This window comes from Lissotriton helveticus, chromosome 11 (genome assembly GCF_964261635.1).
Source record: "Lissotriton helveticus chromosome 11, aLisHel1.1, whole genome shotgun sequence".
Lineage (NCBI taxonomy): Eukaryota > Metazoa > Chordata > Amphibia > Caudata > Salamandridae > Lissotriton > Lissotriton helveticus.
Window position 1 is genome coordinate 2,605,746 of NC_136072.1, and position 20,571 is coordinate 2,626,316.

Here is a 20,571-nt window from a genome sequence, read left to right on the forward strand (position 1 = left end):
TCCTCTCATGCATTTGGTTTGGTGGGTGTGAACCTGGAATACACCTTCCAGAAAGCACTCGGGGGCATATTACCAACAAGTAGCGATAATTATTGCTAAATAGGCTTAGCGACGATGTTTTTATCGCTGCCTATCGCTAGATATGTTAGCGGAGAAAACATGCTATTATCAACGTTTTCTCCATTGTGCTAAAATATCCAGCGATAGCGGCGAAATGCGTGAATATCGCTGAGAATACAGCGGTATTCACGCATTAGCGACGAAATGCTCTTAGCCATGTTATCCACCTCCCATTGGATAACATGGCTAAGAACAGGTCTAAGCAGGTGTTGGTTTTTGGCGATAGCGGTAATATTTCCATCACTACACCTGCCTTGCTAATAGGCGATAGCGACGTTAGCGACTGCTTTCAGTCAGTAACAGGTTGGGTACGCCCACTTTGCATGTCATTAGCGATAAATATCGCTGATATGCAAAGCGTGCCCCAAACCGGTCGCTATCGCCTGAAAGCTGTCGCTAACATTAGTTAGCGACAGGTTGCTAATAGAGCGATAGAATTATCGCCGCTTAGCGGCCCGGCGATAATTGCCTATCGCCCCCCCTTGGTAATATGCCCCAAGGTTATTAAAGAATAACCTGTCACTGCTGACATGAAGCTTCTGAGCTGTTGTGGTATGCAAATTTGGCCCAGATTATCAAAAGTGTAACCCAACCCAGCACAGCAACCACAGTAGCTGTGCTAGGCTGCGTTGCGTTCTGTGATAAGGACAGATAAGGAGAGTACCATGTCAATAAGGATATGGCACTCTCCCCCTCTCTCCCTACTGCTGGTGCACAATTAGACTGCTGAGCGACACGCACACACACACACCTGTGTAACTAAGTGCAAGGGTGTCTGCATGAGTTTAGCACAGGTTTTGTACTGGAAGGGTGCTCTTCCCATACAAAATCCTATATGTAGACAAACTTTTGAAGTTTCCTACATTTGGATGTGTGCTGTACAGCACAACAAACATGTGAAGAGTGCATAGTTAGGAGAAATTAGAGCAATTCTCCTTTTTAAGGCTCACTTCAAAGTATTGTTATTTGTGGCGCGAAAACCTATCTACTATTGTTAGTAAATAGACTTTTGCATAAAAAACCATGAATGGTTCCATGGGCGCACCCATTTCAGCACTCCAAAGCACTGCTTTATGTTACTTTGCGCCAAGGGGGCATTGCATGGGTGGTACATGGGCGTTCCCATGCACCCACCCAGGCTTTTGATGCAAACCCCCTATCTGCAAACAATAGTACACAGGGTTTAGTGCCAAAAGTTAACGCCATTTGAAAGGAGACGTTAAAAGGAGACATGTTTTGATTTCTCTTTTCTTTTCCAATTTTGCATGCGTACTATGGCATTAAAATGTGTGCCTGGCAGCTAAAATCTACATCGGTGCTAGAGATCTCTTTAGATACGGCACTCTCCTGCTCCCTGCCTATCACGCAACACACCGCAGCATTTTTGGCTGCTGCGCTGCGGGCCATGATTTTTTTTTTTTTTAAATCTGAGCCTTAGACTGTAAGTAGATTTGAGAGAGGTCAGTATTGCTCACACCAACAAGCAAAGCAGCCTGCGATGTCAGAAAAATCCACCAGATGGCAGCAGATGAAAATAAACAACCAGCAATTACTAGAAAATAAAATGGAACACAACAAAAATACACTAGGGGCAGATTTACATTCCGCAAGATGGCCGCAAGGAGGGAGTGAATGGGACGAGCTCCGGGTAAAGGGATCACTTCTGTGTAAATCCCCGACCGGAGCGACCCCACAGTAACCCCCCCTTCCCACTGAAGCCGGCCCCCACCGGGTTCTTAAAAAACCCGTCGGAAAGGGAAGCTGGACCACCGAAAAGGACCGTCGAGAAGTAGGACCCCTCCACGCCTGTGACCACCGAAGCCAGCACCGGCGCTACGTCCGCTCCCCCACCCGCTGTGATTCTGCCGCTGCAGGGAGTGCCCCCTCCCCTCACTCACCGGGTCTGAGGGGGAGACTCTCCACTGGCCGCTCCATCGGCAGGCGGGTCGGCGAACCAGGACCTCCGAGAGCAGTGCCACTCCATGCACGGACCGGCCCGCGGGCAAGGGCCGCCCTCCCCTCATCTCCTCATCTGCAGTTCGACCTCGGTGTGAAGCGGAAGGCCCCGCTCCGGGTGGAGGACCTCACTCCGGTCCCGACGCTCTCGACCGACAGGGCTGCCTGTCCCCAAGATGGCCGACCTCGTACAAGCCCTAACCGACAATGTATTAGGTGAGCCCAAAACATTGTGGAAATAAGGGCCTCCGTTCCACCAGACTACCGCTGCAAACAGGGTTCATTGGTGCCTCCCACGGGGGCACCCCCCACGCCCTCCCTACTTATACCAGCCACCTAATATCGTGAAGGGCTCCCTGACCCTAAGATGGCCGCCACACAGGACATCTTCCCAGTTACAAACCGGCCCGGATATGCACGTTCTTTCCCTTGTCGTGACTCACCAAGAACACTGGATAAGGACATGTGAACCTGCCCTCCCTTTGGCCCGCTAGGACTCTTAGTCTCCTTGCCTATCTGCACTGCAGATTTCTCGACATTAGCCTTGGCCGCCTGTCCCCAATATGGCCGCCACTCAGGACGGCGACCTGCTTTGAAATCGATCCTGATTTGCCCTGCCACACAGAACACCTTCCAGCTCTAATTTAGACCGGATCTGATCCCTCTCTGCCTATTGGGGACTCGCCTGTATCATTTGAACAGGTCTGCAGATTTCTCGACATCAGCCTTGGCTGCCTGCCCCCAATATGGCCGCCACTCAAGACATCGACCAGCAATGTATTCAGTCCTGATCTGCACTATCCCTAATATGGCCACCACACAGGACATCCTCCAGCTCTAAATTGGACCGGATCTGCTCGTTCTCTACCTACTTGGGACTCGCCAGAAACATCTGATCAGATCGTGTGAACCTGCCCTCCCCCTCTGGCCCGCATGGACTCGTAGTCCTGCACTGCCAATTTCTCTACCTTAGCCCGGGCTGCCTGTCCCTAACTTGGCCGCCACTCAGGACATCGACCAGCTGCGAAATCGGTGCTGATCTGCCCGCTTCATGCCCTATCCGGTCCCTGGTATGTGAACCTGCCCTGCCCTTTCTTGCCCTTATGGACTTTGAGTCTCCTGCTCTCCCGAGTTATTAACTTTAGCCCTGGTGAGCTAAGAGTTCACACAGAGCTTCCCCAAGCTCAAAACTCGGCCTGATCTCCCGGTCTGTCCTCCACCTCCCTCCCCCTGAGCCTCTCCCCCCCCGCCCAGCCAAGATGCCCCCAGCCGCACTCTCGGTCCCTCATCTCGGCCCTTCCACTAACCTCCTTTCCCCTCAAGGACCGAACACCTTCGCTATATCGTTCCCACGAACCCTCTCTTTCAAATCTAAAAAACGCTTCAAACAGAACATAATAAGGCAACACCCCGAAACGCTAATTGTTGACATTTACCACTGCACAACTAGAGGTCAGAAGAAAATGGACTTTATTTTCCACACCAACAGACCTGACGTTTGGGCCACCATCTTTAATTCATCCCTCCCCGTCTCCAAAACCACCTTCACTGATCACAACCGCAAACTAACAATCGCCCCCCTAAATCATCTATCCCTGACGGGAGACCTCTCCATCACCATTTATAGGAACGGCACCATTCTTATCCAGGCGAAAGAGGAGAACCTAGAGTTCTTCGACTCTCTCTTCCCCACACTTAGGATGGCTACGACCTATTACCCACTCAAAACTCCCCCCGCCCAACCTTCCGGCTCCGCTCAAACCCTGATTCTCCAGAACTCGCCACCCCAGCGTCCTGCCACTACACTACCTAGTCCCTCCTCCACCCAGCCGCTCCCGACAGCCCTAACCCCCATACCTCACAACTCTCGTCCCCCGACCGTCACACCCAACCTCCCCCCACTGAGCCCCCCTCGCCACCCCAGCGTCCTTCCACTACACTACCTAGTCCCTCCTCCACCCAGCCGCTCCCGACAGCCCTAACACCCCATACCTCACAATTCTCGCCCCCCGTCCGTCACACCCAACCTCCCCCCACTGAGCCCCCCTCGCTCCCCCTAAGGACCCTCAACTCACCCCTCCCCAGCCCCCGTAACTCCCCTTACTCTCAGTCCTACGCCCTCATTGGGCCGCACCAGCGTCGCCTCCCGTCCCTATCCCTTCAACCTGTCAATATCTCGTCCGCACCAGTCCCAGCTCCCCCTTTCTCCCTAGCCCCGCCCCCCCCATTGCTCCCAATCTCATCCCCAAAGGACCCCAACCCTCCTACTCCCTAGCCCACAAAGTTCCACTAACTCCCAGACTCCCCCCTTGTGATCCTAGACCATTCCCTAGCTCCAGAAGCACCACCCGCTCTCTGCCTCCCCCCCTCAATGATCCCAGACCCCTCATCTACACCATCGCTCAATCCACCCCCACCAATACCCACTCCCCTTGTTCACTTTGTTCCCTCTAACAAAGTAAACACGCACCCCCGTTTGGACAGTAATCCACCCCACCCTCTAACCCTCCCACAATTGATATATAGACCTGACAACCCCATTACTCAACGTCCTAACCCGCCATCCCTCTCTCCTCTAGCTCTCACTTCCCCCTCCTCCGAAGCTATCTCCCTCCCCCGTAGGGTCCACAACACCCTACCCTTAACAGCCCTCTCACAACCAATCCCTAATACAGATCCTGCCACCTCCCATCCTTTGATCCCTCCCACTGGAAACCTGCCCATTAGCTCCTCACACCCAGGACCCAGTTCCACTGACCCTCCCCTCCCCCCTCACTCGAGATAGCGCGCCGCCTCGACCTTGTTGAAGCACAGATCTCGACCCTGATCCTAGGACTGAAGGAAACCCTCTCTGCCCTCAGGAATCTCCAGCTACCCCCCTCCCCCTCCGCCCCACTCCACATCCCCCCGCCTCCCCCTAGGAATGACTTTCCCCGTACCGTCCAGGCTCATACTCTCCCTGGTTCCCTGCCCCCTCTCACGAAAGTCCCGACGAAGTCGCGAGCAGTCACTCCCAGCAGAAACTCTACCTCTCTCTCCCCTCTAGAAGTGAGCGCACTCCTCGCTTCACACGAACTCCCCCCGAACCAGCCTGCCCTGGCGCCTCACGTGATTTCGACCCTCTCCTCCTCGATCCAAGTCATCACCGGAATAGGTAGGGACCTGCCCACCCATAGAACTGTCAGACCCCCACTTTATCTGTCCCCCATTCCCAGAGCCATCCCTGACAATTTGAAAGCAAAAGAAGACCCCCCCCCCACTTGAACTGCATGCTTATCAACAGCCGGTCCGCAGTCAAATATGCAACGGAAATTGCTGAATTCATCCTCTCCCATGACCTGGATGTGGCCTTCCTTACTGAAACGTGGCTTACCTCCCTATCCCACCCCATTCTGGATATGCTGGTGCCTCCCGGCTTCTCAATTATCCGTAAAGACAGGCCCATTCACAAAGGTGGCGGCATAGCGATCATCTACAAAAGCAACCTCGCAGTCTCTGAAGCTCCCTCCTACCTGCACAGCTCCTTCGAATGCCTGTCGGTCAACATCAAATCTCACGTTCATATCTCTCGTCAGTGCCATCTCCTCTACCATCCCCTAGGCAACGCCAACGAATTTAAAGCTCAGTTATCGGATCTGATCACCCAATCCGCACTTAATGGCGACGGCAATCTAATTATGGGCGACCTCAACTTAAGATGGAACGACCACAAAAACCCGCTGATTCAATCTCTCAACACCATGCTACAAGACAACGATTTGGTCCAACATTGCTCAGAAGAAACACATTACAGAGGAGCGACCCTGGATGCCATCATTGCGAACAAAACTGCAGTCTCGATTGACCACATCATCCCGGTGGACTGGTCAGACCACCACATCATTTTATTTCATATCATCCAGCCGGCCGTGTCACTCCCACCCACTCAAGCCCCCCCTAAATGGGTCAGGAACACCACCAGAGTTCCCCGAGACAAGCTTGAGGAAGGACTCAGCACGCTCCTCCCGAACACGGCGGAGCCCCTCTCTACCTCGGAACTCACCTCGCTCTACCATTCCAATCTAGAGCTGGTCCTAGATCAGCTGGCACCTCTGAAACTAAAAAAATCCAGAAGCATCCCCTCCAGATCATGGTTCTCTACTGACATTAATGAGGAAAGAAGACACCTTAGATCCTTGGAAAGAACTTGGAGAAACAACCCCTCTGCCATGCATCGGGACCAACTGAAGGCAGCCCGCAAAATCTACTATACTCACATCAAAAGTAAGAAGACTTCCTTCTTCAGTTCTGCATTAGACAATGCCAGAAACCGCCCCAAGGAACTCTTCGACATCATTAGAAACCAAACCTCCATTCCCAAGGCAGCCAACTTAGCTGCCTCCAAAACCCAATGCGACAACTTTGCAAGCTTCTTCAATGAAAAAATCGCCAAAATCGATCGCTCCTTCATCCAGAGCCCTGCAATCATCCACAACCCCCCAGTAACCTCATCTCTCCGCTGGTCTTCTTTCCAGCCGATAGAGGTGGAAATGATAAGCAATCTTATCGACGCAGCGAAACCCTCCTCTCACTCTCTCGATCTACTTCCCTCGAGACTGACCAAGGACCTGAAGCTCACCCTAGCCCCAATCTGGGGCAAGATCATCAATAGCTCCTTAAGCGAGGGCCTCATCCCTGACTGTCTTAAACTAGGACAAGTCACCCCTCTGCTCAAAAAACCCGGCCTTGATCTCACAGACATGAACAACTTCAGACCAGTCTCGAATCTTCCGTTCCTAGCCAAAATTCTGGAAAGATGTGTGCTGTCACAATTAAACCAACACTTAGAGAATTCTAACCTACTGGATCCTCTCCAATCAGGGTTTAGAAAGGGCTGCAGTACGGAAACCGCTATCCTAAATGTCCTTGATGACTTGCACATGTCACTCGACTCCAACCAATGTAGCCTCCTCATTCTCCTTGACCTCTCGGCTGCATTTGACACGGTCGATCACTCCCTCCTTCTTAATGTCCTCCGAGAAAGAGCGGGCATCGAAAACACAGTCCTAAAATGGTTCGCCTCCTTTCTTAACAACCGCTCTCAAAGAATAAAGATCAACAGTTTCGAGTCAGACCCCCTCCCCATCAACAGAGGTGTTCCACAAGGATCAGTACTCTCCCCGCAACTTTTCAACATCTACATGGAACCGTTCACCTCTCTCCTAAGGAACTCTAACATCCCCTTCCACCTGTACGCGGATGACACTCAACTCTACTTGGAAACCACTTCGATCGCTGGCATTCACAGACTTAATGCCACACTCATGGAGGTTCAACACTGGCTCTCAGCCAACCACCTCAAACTGAACGAAGAAAAAACGGAAGTTCTCCTAATTTCGAACAAAGATGAAAACCCACAAATAGTGGAATGGCTCAAAGCCTTAAATGCCCTCAATGTCTCTCTTACTCCAACGGACTCAGCAAAATCACTAGGAATCACTCTCGACCACAAACTGGACATGAAGAAGCACATCTCTAAAACCGCCAAAAGCGCGTTCATAAACTTGAAACTTCTCTACAAAATTAAACCCTCCCCCCCCCCCAAAGATCTGAAACATGCCACCCAGGCACTTGTGCTCTCAAGAATTGACTATGGCATTGCTGTACTGACTGGAACTGCCAAGTCACACCTGTGACCCCTCAACTCCACCCTCAACGCTGCCGCAAGAATGATCACAGGAACAAAGAAATTTGACCACATCTCACCGGCGCTCAAAGAACTCAAATGGCTTCCGATTGACCAACGAGCCAACTTCCGCACAGCCTGCCTCACACATAAAGCCTTGCATACAGGCAAACCAGAATACCTGGCCTCTAAACTCAAAAGGGCTGGACAATCCAGGAACCTCAGAAGCTCCAACACACTCCTGCTCATCCCGCTGAAGTCACAGAAACGCAAGACCTCTAATAAATCCTTTGCGGGGAACGCTCCCAGGATTTGGAACTCCATCCCCCCACATATCAGAACGACCGCCTCCTTCCCACAATTCAAAACGCTACTCAAAGCACTCTTCCTTGAACGCTCCGGTGCTTAGAGAGAAGCCCATCTCCCAACAGCAGAAATCTGATATCCTTTGCAGAACTCAAATCTAACTGATTCGCCCCCGAACTCAGTCTCTTATGGCGTTATTACTGCTGTTGTTTTGTTGGTGTACAGGCTTTATTCCCCTCCTATCGTTTCCGATTCTTGTATTCTATGCTTATTGCCTTGGTTGCATTTCTCTATTTGCTGTGAAGCGCTCTGATACCCCCGGGTCCAGCTAGCGCTATACAAAACTTCAATAAATAAATAAATAAATAAATATTTACGACTTCTTGCGCATCTCTACTAATCAGCAGAGATGCGCCAGAGAGTTGCGACGCATTTGCCCACCCGTGCGCCACCACTGATGCGATGCATTTACAAGGCGCTCAGATGGGCAGATGCATGACGCATCCCCCATGGAAAGGCGGCGCATTGCTGGAGTTGCGTCGCAAATGCAACGCAGCCCCAGCAAGGCTCGGGGGTGCCCTATCTCTAACAAGCTGCATCAATCCTTATGCCTGCTTCAAGCAGAAGCAGGCTTTTGATGCGGCATGGCCCTAAAAGTGACTGAGTGAAATCTTGTAGATCTCACTCTGCCACTTTTAGGAGGCCTTCCTGCACTGGAACCCCCCCCCCCCGGTCAGGAGCCCCTTCTTGTGGCGCAGGACTTTACAACGTGACGCTTTCCCAGATGCATCACGTTTTAAGTACCCTGTACCATGGCGCTGGATTTGCGCCGCCGCTGCGTCACAAAAGTGACGCAACAGCGGCGTAAAAGAGGTGCAAGAGGCATGTAAATCTGCCCCTCAGTGTTAGAAGAAAAAAATAAATCTTTAACTTTATGCAGACGCTAAGTAAAACGTGGAAGTTTGTTTTCTTGCAGTTGTTTTGTGCAAACTGCCCAAGGGCGTCGAGGGCGTCGGAGCGCTCCACATAAGTACAAGACTCGCCCAGAATTACAGGAAATCGAGCCGACGGCAGATTCGAACCTGTGAGCAACGGAGACTGCGATGCCCGCGATCGACTGCTGCCAAAGCATCGCCTGAAGAGCCTGCCCTCCTCCTGTGCCCATCCAGCTGCGACGTTGCTCCGGCTCCTCCATATGGCTCCAGATGATGTGGGACAGCTGTGAGGCGTGTTCTCCCCTCCTCCCGGGACAGTGAGACGTGTTTGTTGATTTGCCCCCACTGGCTGCCTGCCGCCCCACTGCCTCCCCATGCAGGCTATCTTCCTGGATTTTGCCTCGCCTCTTCATCGAGTTTGGGGACCCCAGTGAACTTCTCCCAGGTTTGCGGGCACGGGAGCCACGACCGGCTGATGATCTTTGGTGTTGATCCAGTGGACCCGAGCCCACACGCCTCCTCTCCCTTCCTGACTTTGATTTGCTTCTTATGTAAAGCGCTGTGACACCTTTGGGTAAAGTTTGCGCTATATAAAATTGCATTAAATAAAAATTTTAAAACTATGTACTTCTCCTGGCACTTGGGTCATACTCACTGGGTTACTCTCATGGACTTCTTTACTTTTTTTCTTTTGTTCTAGCCGCCATTTTGCTGCTGCTCTCGGCCGCTTTTTTTTTCTCCTGACCCTGGCCCAACATCTTGTCCGCTCCCTTGGCTTCTACCCTTCTCCCTCGTTTCCCCCTTGACGATCCTTAAATGGTTTTGATTTGCTTTTTCTCCATACCCTTGTATCCCTCCCACCCTCCCTTGGTGCTGTGACTGCGTCCCCCCTCCGACCCCACTTAATGGAACTCTGCTCTCCTGGTTTTTTTTGGGTCTTGACCTGAGAAAATCTACTATGTGTATATATGTATATAGAGATGACTCTAATCACTAGTATATGCAGAAGAACATTGTACTCTCTACCATTCTTATGTGACTCTTAGAGTTTATCCATTTGTATTGCTTCCTTGAGTGACTTTACAACTTGTACATTTGCAATTTTTTCTGCTTGTTTCTTTTATGTAACGCACGTAATTCTGAGTCCTTATGTATTGAAACTGGTTCTATGTAAAGCGCTCTGACACCTTCGGGTAAAGTTTACGCTATAGAAAATCGCATTAAATAAAGAAATACAAAAAAATAAGACTCACCCAAACACAGGGTGTTAGAACCGATGGCGGATGAACCTGTGAACAACTCAGACTGTGACGCAGAACAATTCCATCAGATGGCAGCAGAGGAAAAGAAATAACTAACAATTACTAGAAAATATAATGGAGAAGCACAAAAATACACAAGGTGTCAGCAGAGAAGAATAAACCCTATTCACACTATGGAGACGCTCAGTATGACGTAAAAGTCTGTGTTTACCGTTTCTTTTACCCAAGGGCGTCGGAGCGCTGCATACAGGTGCAAGACTGGCCCAGACCTACAGGAGGTGGAGCCGAGGACGGGTGAACCTGTGAGCAACGCAGACTGCAATGCCGAAAACAAGCCACTGGAGGGCAGCAGATGATAAGAAATAACAAACAATGACTAGAAAATATAATGGAGTACCCCAAAAATACACTAGATGTCAGCAGAGGATAAGAGATCTTATTAACATGCTGCAGACGCAGAGTATAATGTAGAAAGAAGGGTTTTCTTTCTGTTTATTTTGTGCAAACTCTGCCCAGGGCCTCGCTGCGCTCCACATACGTGCAAGACTCGCCCAGAATGACCAGAGTTGAGCCCTCGCCGGGTCTCAGCGACCTGACAGTGAGGCCAAGATTCACAAAGGTTTAGCGTTACTTTTTTTAACACTAAACCGGCTCTAAACCTTTTTGGTGCATTACAAAAGAGAAATGTTTTCATTCCTCACTGCTTTTTCAACTTTTCATGTGTGCATGGTTTTTGGTTCTGCTTATATTTTGGATGGGAAAAAACCCAAGCAAGGTAACGGACTTAATCGATAGCAGTATTACTATACCTCTGCTACCGTATCAGGTTGGTCGTCTCAAATCTCCAGCACCTGTCACCTTTTGGTGCTAATGGTTACAGATCCCCAAAGTACTTTTAACAATGGGAGGTGCCCCGAAGACAATACATGTAGTCCGTTCTTATTTTATCAACCACAGTAATACGTGGCCGCGTCTTCTTCCTGAATCGCCATCTTGATGTATTACGGGGGTTGTTTCTTTCGCCCCTAATCATTATTATGATTATGAGCCATTTTCTGAGTATTACATTTCAGTCTGACAAAACGGTGGTTATATTTAACTATTATAATCTAAACAAATTTAGGGGTTTATTTATAAGCCCTTGCGTCACTTTTGCACCGTCGGTGCGTCACTTTTTGTGACGCACCAGTGACTTAAAAAATGTGCCTTGTTGCACCATATTTACAAAGTGACGCATCTAGGTAGATGCGTCACTTCTAAACCCCTGCGCCACAATATACCTGCACCAGGTATAATGTATGCAGCGGGGGCGTTCCGAAGCAAGTAAGGGTCATAGAAGTGACGCAGACGCGGTGAAATCTATAGGATTTCACTGCGCCACTTCTAGGACGCAAATGCGTCAAAATCTTGCGCCTGCCTCACAGCAGGCGTAAGACTGACGCAAGCCCTTTCACATGGGGCTTGTCCCATGTGAAAGGACACATTGCTGGAGTTGCGTCACTTTTGTAACACATTCCAGCAATGCGTCATTTTTGCGCCTACAAATACGTCAGAAATACTGACGTATCTGTAACTGCTTGCGACATGATGCGTCATACTGTAAATATGATGCATCATTCATGTCGCAAGGAGGGCGCAATGAACAGTGACGCATCGCTCTTTTCACGCAGCGATGCGTCACTTTTCAGAAATGAGGCCCTTAATCTTTAAAAGGACTATTGTGTTCTACTATATAGTGTTTTGATACTAATCCACTTCAAAAGGTGAGAATCCTCGCCATATCACTTTTCTGGAGGATCTCTAAACACAGGACAACATTTTCTATTATATCTCGAAATTTACAATTTGAGATATAAGTACTGATGAAGTTCCAAAAGGTTGTACCTTTGGGGAACGAAACACGTTGGCTGTTTTTATGAACCAATTTTGGAATAAAAGAAGAAATTGATAAAATAACAACGGGCTACATGTATAGATTTTTGGATGGGTCTAGTAATCAGTGACTGCTCACTCCTCCACCCTCCCTCTGATGAACTGCCTTAGCTTATCCTGGGACCTTGAAATGGCACCTGCAGCACGCATGTGCCCATGGAGAGCGGAAGGCACACAAAATGCAAGTTCTTCTGCGCCCATCCGAAACCCTGCCCAGTTCCAATGGTATATACCATGGATCCTCACAGTGTATTCCTGGGATCATTACCCTATACCACAAGGTTGCTCACGGCGTCCGCCATGGATCGTCACAGTGTACTCCAGGAATCCTTTTCACGTACCACAAGGTTTCGCACAGTACATACCATGGATCCTCACAGTGTATTCCTGGGATCCTTACCATGTACCACAAAGGGACATATTTGGAAGAGTTGCAGCAAAGCAGTTTTGACATTGCTTAGCGATAATTTTTTTACCTCTGACGATCGCTAAATCCTAACGTTATGTTTGTGACGTATTTACATGATGTGGTGTTATGATTAGCTAGCGGCTAGGTAAATTGTCGCTAACACTAGCCTCAAGGTGATAGAAAAATACATGTCAGCATTATAAAAGTGACGGCTGGTCAATTAGTGGCAAAAAAGTTGACGTTGGTCAGCCCAACTTCACTTTTCAGCCTCTAGAGGCAAAAAGAGATTAAAAATACACCTCTAAGCAAAAAAAAAATACCGGAATGCAGAATGGAGCAGCGAGGACCAAGTTCAGCACACGTCAACAACCCCCCCAGACCTCCCACCAGCCAGGATGCCCAGCCAGAGTCTCAGGGGAAGAAAATCTGCAGAATCAGGGCCCTTATTTATGAAAAGTGGCGCATCGCTGGGGAAAAACAGTGATGCAGTACTTTCATTGCACCATCCTTGCGACATCATGGCGGCCGATGTCTGTAAGCGTGGACAGTCCCCGGGGCCTGCACCAAACTTTTGTGGTGGGAGCGTTGCAACTTCGCGCCTAAGAGGGCCCTGTTGCATCACCTGCATCGGGAGGTTCCCCAGTGGACTCAGTGGTGATTGCTCTACTCAGGCTTGTGATATTCCACCTGGCTGAGGCTCCTGCTGGCTGAGTCACAGATGCAGAGAGGAGAAGGTGGGACGGGGAGCGGAGGAGGCCCAGGGGTTGTGTTAGTCCCTGGCCTAGCGCCTATGGGTGGCGCACACCGTAGCCTGAGTGATCCCTATGCCCCAGCAGACCCACATTGCTGAAGACACCGCACAAGACTGGTGGCGGACTCCACTAACTGGCGAAAGTCTCTGATATCGGCCGTTGATGGCGGTGGGTGCCAGAAGCATGGGGGATGGTTTGGGCCAGGCCCTTGGGCACGCAGCTTGATCCACCATTACTTGCTGGGGCACTGAGGAACACAGAATCTGGTCGCCACCGTTAGATAGGAGGAGGAGACCGGGTGATGCTGCCTTTCCTCGCCCCCTTGTTAGTTTGCTTTTGGGTGTATGGGGGATTTGCCTCAGTGCCACCCAAATGAAGATTCCTGGCTAGATACACCTAACTGGAGGAGAGGGGTTGGCTGGCCACACTGCACTGCACTGCATTCCAGACATAGTGTCTGCCACAATAATGGTCTGCCTGCACTCGGGGCGGCATCGACACATGGCCGCTTCTCCGTGTCAAGGGACTGAGCTGCTGGGGGTTGGTGGCCATTCAGGCAGCTGCCAGCAGATACCCTGGACTCCAAACTAGACTCTAATGTGGAGAAAATAAGTACCTCTCCCGAACAAACGCGCACTTCCCTTGAGGGCCGCATCGACAAAATCACAGTCGACTTCACCCTGGAGCTCGCAGATCATCGCAAGCGGACTGACAAGGTAAACAGCATTGAGCAAGAACTGACCGTAGTCCACCCTATTACCCGGATAGCAGCGTTTGAGGTACAGCAGCTAATGGCACGTGTGAAGTCACTAGAAAGAAGAACGGAGGATGTAGAGGGCCGCTCCCAGCAGTACAACGTGTGGGTGTTGGGTCTGCCTGAGGGAATAGAAGGTGCTGAGGCAGTGCTGTGTACTGAGATATGGTTGCGTGACCTACTGCCAGCAGGTGGCCTCTCCTCATCTTTGTTGTTGTGTAGACCCATCGAGTTCCAGTGAGCCATTCACCGGCGGGGACAGACCCTTTCTCTTCTGCCTCACACAGGGATCGTGATGCTGTCCTGAGGAAGGTACATAAGCTAAGCGAGGTGAAAGTGGATAACGCCACAGTACTTTTCTTCCCTGACTACGCCACTGGGGCACAGAGGCACAGGGGGTTGTTTCTAGTGGTTAAGCGATACCTCAGAGAGTAGAGCATCAAATACTCCCTCCTCTTCCCAGCAAGGCTGTGAGTGTTCTCAAATGATAACACGCGATTATGTACATATACATTTTAAGCATTCCCAGATTTACGCTAAACCGTAAATCTAGAAATGCATCAGAATCTAACACCGCCCCAAGGCTAGCATTCGGGAGACGCAACAAGGATAAATGTTTTTATTTCTCCTTTTTTTGTCCTTTTTCTATGTGGGCCCAATCAGCGGCACACATAGAATGAGGGAATTGTCTGGATTCATTGATTTTGTGCAGGAAGGTGTCCCTTCCCGCACAACATTAATCAGCTCCGCAACACCGGCCCCCTTGCACCATGGTTCAAGGGTGCCTCCTTTGGCGCATGACAGCCCTTGATGCCCAGACGTGGTCCCTTGCTGACTGTGCCCCTGGATTCAAGCTAGCCTGGCTGAAGAAGGGTGACATACCTTGAAACCGGTCCTCGGAAGCTTGTTTCCAGTCCAGGGAGGACCTGGCCTGGCAGTTCGGGCTGGACTGTTCCCATGAGGCACAGGGTCAGACTGATTTGCATATGGCTGGGTTCAAACTGGGATGGCAAAGTGAGCTAAAGGACGATGGATTTAACCCAGACCTTTGGACTGGGGGAGATTATTTGCATTGTCAGCATTCCATCCATCATTTGTTGCGCAACTTTGTTCCTTTCTTCAAGGGTGTCTGAGTTACAATAAGTATTGTTTTTGTGCAGGAAGGTATCTCCTGCACAAAAACAATCCATAAAGGCGTTTTCCTTTTTCTATGTGTGATGCGGAATGCATAACAGTTGGAAAAAGAAAGTAACAACATTTGTTCTCGTTATGCCTGAGTCTGGGAGGCGCAGGATTTTGGTGCAATCCTATGTTTGCTGGCGGTAATATCTGGGCTCTGAGCAGGCCCTTGCTTGGGCAGTGCCCTGGGGTGGCAGATATGTGACGCCCTCGCTGCTGAATAAAAAAAATGAAGCTGCAACGGGCCCCCTGTGTAGTAAATACAGCATTGACTTTCTTCTCAACAAAGACACCTTTACTCGCCCGCCCTCAAGACTCCAGAGTCACCCCCAGCTCAGCTCCATCCTGCTGATGCCACGTTGTTTCTTGGGGGGATGGGGCTTGTTGCTGTGTCGCAGCGGGAAGTGAAGGGGGCAGTGGAGGGGGCGGGGAAAGTTAAAGCCGCGTGCACCATGTTAAATATGATTAAAAGTACTCTGCACTGCATGGCTGCATCCATGTGAGAGGGCGCTGCGTGTGCGTGACCCTCATGCAGACAGCTCTGTGCGCCCCTCTGAAGATCAGCGCCCCAGGCACCGGCCCAGTGCGCCCAGGCCAAAAGACGGCTGTCTGAGGATGCATGCAAATCATGGGTGGATGCAGGGAATACACCCGCTCCACCCATGGGACGCCCACGCTCCACCCATGGAACACCCATGCTCCACCCATGGAACACCCATGGGACGCCCACGCTCCACCCATGGAACGCCCACGCTCAACCAATGGAACGCCCAGACTCCACCCATGGAACACCCACGCTCCACCCATGGAACACCCACGCTCCACCCATGGAACGCCCACGCTCCACCCATGGAACACCCATGCTCCACCCATGGAACGCCCATGGAACGCCCATGGAACACCCATGTATCACCCATGCTTCACCCATGGAACACCCATAGAACACCCATGGAACGCTGTAACGGGGTGTCCCCGTCTCCACTGCCCACGAGCCGCCCAGCCACCCACCCGGGGGAGGTGTGTGGCTTGCCCAGGTGCGTAAGACGATCCGGGGCTGGGTGGAACGGAAGGGCGGTCCCGTTGTGTAATAGCGGTTCCCCTTGTCCCGGTTGCCTACCCTGAGCACTCCCCTCCCTCGCACTTGTAAATAGCGTCTGAGCACGGGTTGGAGTTCTCCTCACCCCCTTTCCCCGAGTATTGATACTGCTTGGATACTCCCCTCACACCCTGCCTTTCTTTTGTTTTCTTCCGGTACTTGGAGAAGAGACGCCAAGACGGATCAGGGTGACTCCTATCCCCGACGAAGCCAGACCGGCTATCGGAGGTCCAGGACAGCCGAAACCCATGATAAGAAGAGGTCACGGAGCCGGTCTCCACGCAGAACAACCTTGCCCAGAAAGACTTGTTCCGATATTTTGTTTGATTCAATAAAACCCGTAGTAACCCGAACACGTTTGCTGCCTTTCCCTTTGGTCCCTGCGATCCCCGGTCCCGCCCAAGTTACAAACGCCCATACTTCACCCATGGAAAGCCCATGTTCCACCCATGTTCCACCCATGTTCCACCCATGTTCCACCCATGGAACACCCATGGAACACCCATAGAACACCCATGGAACGCCCATACTCCACCCATAGAACACCCATGGAACACCCACACTCCCCCCATGGAATGCCTGCGCGACTCAAAGTAACGTTACTTTCTATTTACTAAACCACACAAAGCCAGGTAAAGTGACGGCGGGGCTGGTAAAACCCAGATAAGGGCTTAGGACGACTTGCGTTGCGCAAGGACAACGCAGCGCCTTAGTAAATCTGGGCCTGTAGTTCCAGATGATGTCTGCTGCTTCCAAGGTGAAAACACTTAGTGTTTCAACAGAGGTTTTCACCACAGAAATGCCACCATCCTTGACGCTGCGATGTGATCAGATAATAATGTTTATCAGTCTATTGATGCTCGAAGCGTAGCGCCTTGAGGCCCTCACGGGTGATTTGAGGCGCTTTACAAACCCTTGATGGATTGAAAGGTACAGGTTTGAACCCTGGCGCTGCTCGGGCTGCCCTCGTCCCCTTCAGGCCTCCCCCGCAGCCTCCGTACCTGCAGCCCCCCCCCCCAGACACCTGCTGCCTCCTACAGAGATCTGTTGAGCACAGGAAGGAAACTCTCCAGGCGCTGCACGTCTAGATAGGGGCCCTCAGTGTTCCCCTCCCCCACCCCCATTGCAGGCCTGTGGGGGGTGCAGAGAGGTCTGCACACCTGCACCCTGCCTCTCGGATCCCCCTCCCCTGAGAGTGAGTGCTGTGAGCACCTCTGAGTGCAGCCCCCAGCCTGACTCGTAGGAGGCGCTACACATCCAGCAGCTGGGTGGTGGTGGTGGTGGGGGGGGGGGTCTGGTGAGGACTGCTGCTTCCCTGAGTGCAGCCATAACAAAGGAGACGCGCTTGAGCAAATCAAGCACTCACCCCCAGTGAACTGATCTGGGTTTAATCCATCACCGTTCTTTAGCCCACTCTGCCACCCCAGTTCAGACATGGCCATATGCAAATCAGTCTGACCCTGTGCCTCATGGGAACAGTCCAGCCCGAACTGCCAAGGCAGGTCCTGAGCGCCCCCGCCTGGTCAGACCCCCTGTGCCCCTGTCGACCCCATGAAGAGGGGCTTCTCTCTGCACCGGGTGCAGTTTAGAATGTTTGCTACACCATTCTCGGTTGTTGAGGTCGTGACGAGGAGCACACAGGGTGAGCACACAGGGTGAGCACACAGGGTGCCAAGGAGCACACAGGCTGACGAGGAGCACACACGGCATCGAGGAGCACACACGGCATCGAGGAGCACACAGGGTGAGAGGCGCACACAGGGTGACGAGGAGCACACAGGGTGATGAGGAGCGCACAGGGTGCCAAGAAGCATACAGGGTGATGAGGAGCACACAGGGCACCGAGGAGCACACAGGGTGACGAGGAGCACACAGGGTGACGAGGAGCACACAGGGTGACGAGGAGCACACAGGATGACAGGGTGATGAGGAGCACACAGGGTGACGAGGAGCACACAGCGTGCCGAGGAGCACACGGGGTGCCAAGGAGCGCACAGGGTGCCGGGAGAACACAGGATGCCAAGGAGCACACAGGGTGCCGAGGAGCGCACAGGGTGCCGAGGAGAGCACAGGGTGACGAGGAGTGCACAGGCTGACGAGGAGCACACAGGGCGCCGAGGAGCACACAGGGTGACGAGGAGCACACGGGGTGCCGAGGAGCACACAGGGAGCCGAGGAGCACACAGGGTGCCAAGGAGCACACAGGCAGCCGAGGAGCACACAGGCTGACGAGGAGCACACAGGGTGACAAGCACACAAGGTGACTAGGAGCACACAGGGTGACTAGGAGCACACAGGGTGACGAGGAGCACACAGGGTGACAGAGTGCCGAGGAGCACACAGGGTGACGAGGAGCACACAGGGCACCGAGGAGCACACAAGGTGACTAGGAGCACACAGGGTGACGAGGAGCACACAGGGTGACAGAGTGCCGAGGAGCACACAGGGTGACGAGGAGCACACAGGGCACCGAGGAGCACACAGGGTGACGAGGAGCACACAGGGTGACGAGGAGCACACAGGGTGACTAGGAGCACACAGGGTGCTGAGGAGCACACAGGGTGACAGAGTGCCGAGGAGCACACAGGGTGACGAGGAGCACACAGGGCACCGAGGAGCACACAAGGTGACTAGAAGCACACAGGGTGACGAGGAGCACACAGGGTGACAGAGTGCCGAGGAGCACACAGGGTGACGAGGAGCACACAGGGCACCGAGGAGCGCACAGGGTGACAGAGTGCCGAGGAGCACACAGGGTGACGAGGAGCACACAGGGCACCGAGGAGCACACAGGGTGACGAGGAGCACACAGGGTGACTAGGAGCACACAGGGTGCTGAGGAGCACACAGGGTGACAGAGTGCCGAGGAGCACACAGGGAGCCCAGAACAAAGGGCCAAGATTCAATATCACTTTCATTCATAGGAAGGGGCGTAATGCAGGTTAAAACGGTGCAGAGCGGGTGGGAGGGACGGGGGAACCCCTTCAGGGGCCCCTCATTTTGCCCAATGAATGTCAGTGAGATATGAAAGACACAGGGGCCCCTCGTTCTGCAGGAGGGCCCTGTGATTTTGCGTCATGCCTCTATGCTCAAGTGCCCATGATGCAAAGGCCCAGGGGTCTCATTCATGGGGTTGTGGCGCAGGGCAGAGCTGCTAGTCAGCTCGCTGAGCTGCCCTTCGTCAAAGCGAAAGGGCAGGAATGCGCCGTATCTATCCTTCTTCTGTCCTTTCGCCCTGCGCTGGCGCAGTTTCGACAGCCTAGTGCCAATGGTTCAAGGGTGCCTCCATTTCATGCAGGAAGGGGCACCTTCCTACACTCAAAGAATCCTGGGAGACCTTGTCTTCCTTCTATGTGTGCAGCAGAACGCAGCCCACAAAGGGGCATATTATCTACAATCTGCGATAATCATCGCAAACCGAGGCTAGCGCGTTTTTTGTATCGCCGCAAACCACTGGGTTATCTCACCCTGTTAGCGATGTATTATCAACACGTCGCTCACAGGCGACGCAAAATTCAGCGAATTCAGTGGAAACCAGCGGTAGCAGTCTGAATCCTGCGATAACCTGCGTGCGATGTTGGAGTGTTTGCTGATACACAAGTGTGAACTTGAGCTGACAATCCACCTCCCATTGGAGAGAAGGGTAAGTCGGCTTTTTTTCAGGTGTAAATTTCTAGCGATAAACGCGATTAGAGGGACTTTGTTGATCGCTTCGCAGGTCCAGGGCTTTGTTGCTAATACAGCGAAGTTGTGTTTGCGACTTATTTAATGGAGTTCTTGTACGGAATTCCTACTTCACATCTAATTAGCGATATATATCACTGGCCTGTCAAGCGTCCCAAAACCGGCTTACATCGCAAGATAACATGTACTAATGCATGTTAATGAGCCCTTGATGATAGCGCGATAATGAAATTGCTGCTTTAGCGCTGAAAAGGACCGCTAAAGTGGCGAAAACACGCTTGCTAATATGCCCCAGAGACAGAGGAAAAAACAAGGAGAAATTAAGTTATTTCTCCCCATTGTGCCTCCCCTGGCGAGGCGAAGGATTTGCCGCAAGGTTTTGTAAATCTGGGAAAGCGTCAGAATCCACTGCTGTTGTGTGGTAACACCCACCGCAACGCCCATGGAACGCCCCCTGCAACGCCCATGGAACGCCCACTGCAAACGCCCATGGAACGCCCCCTGCAACGCCCATGGAACGC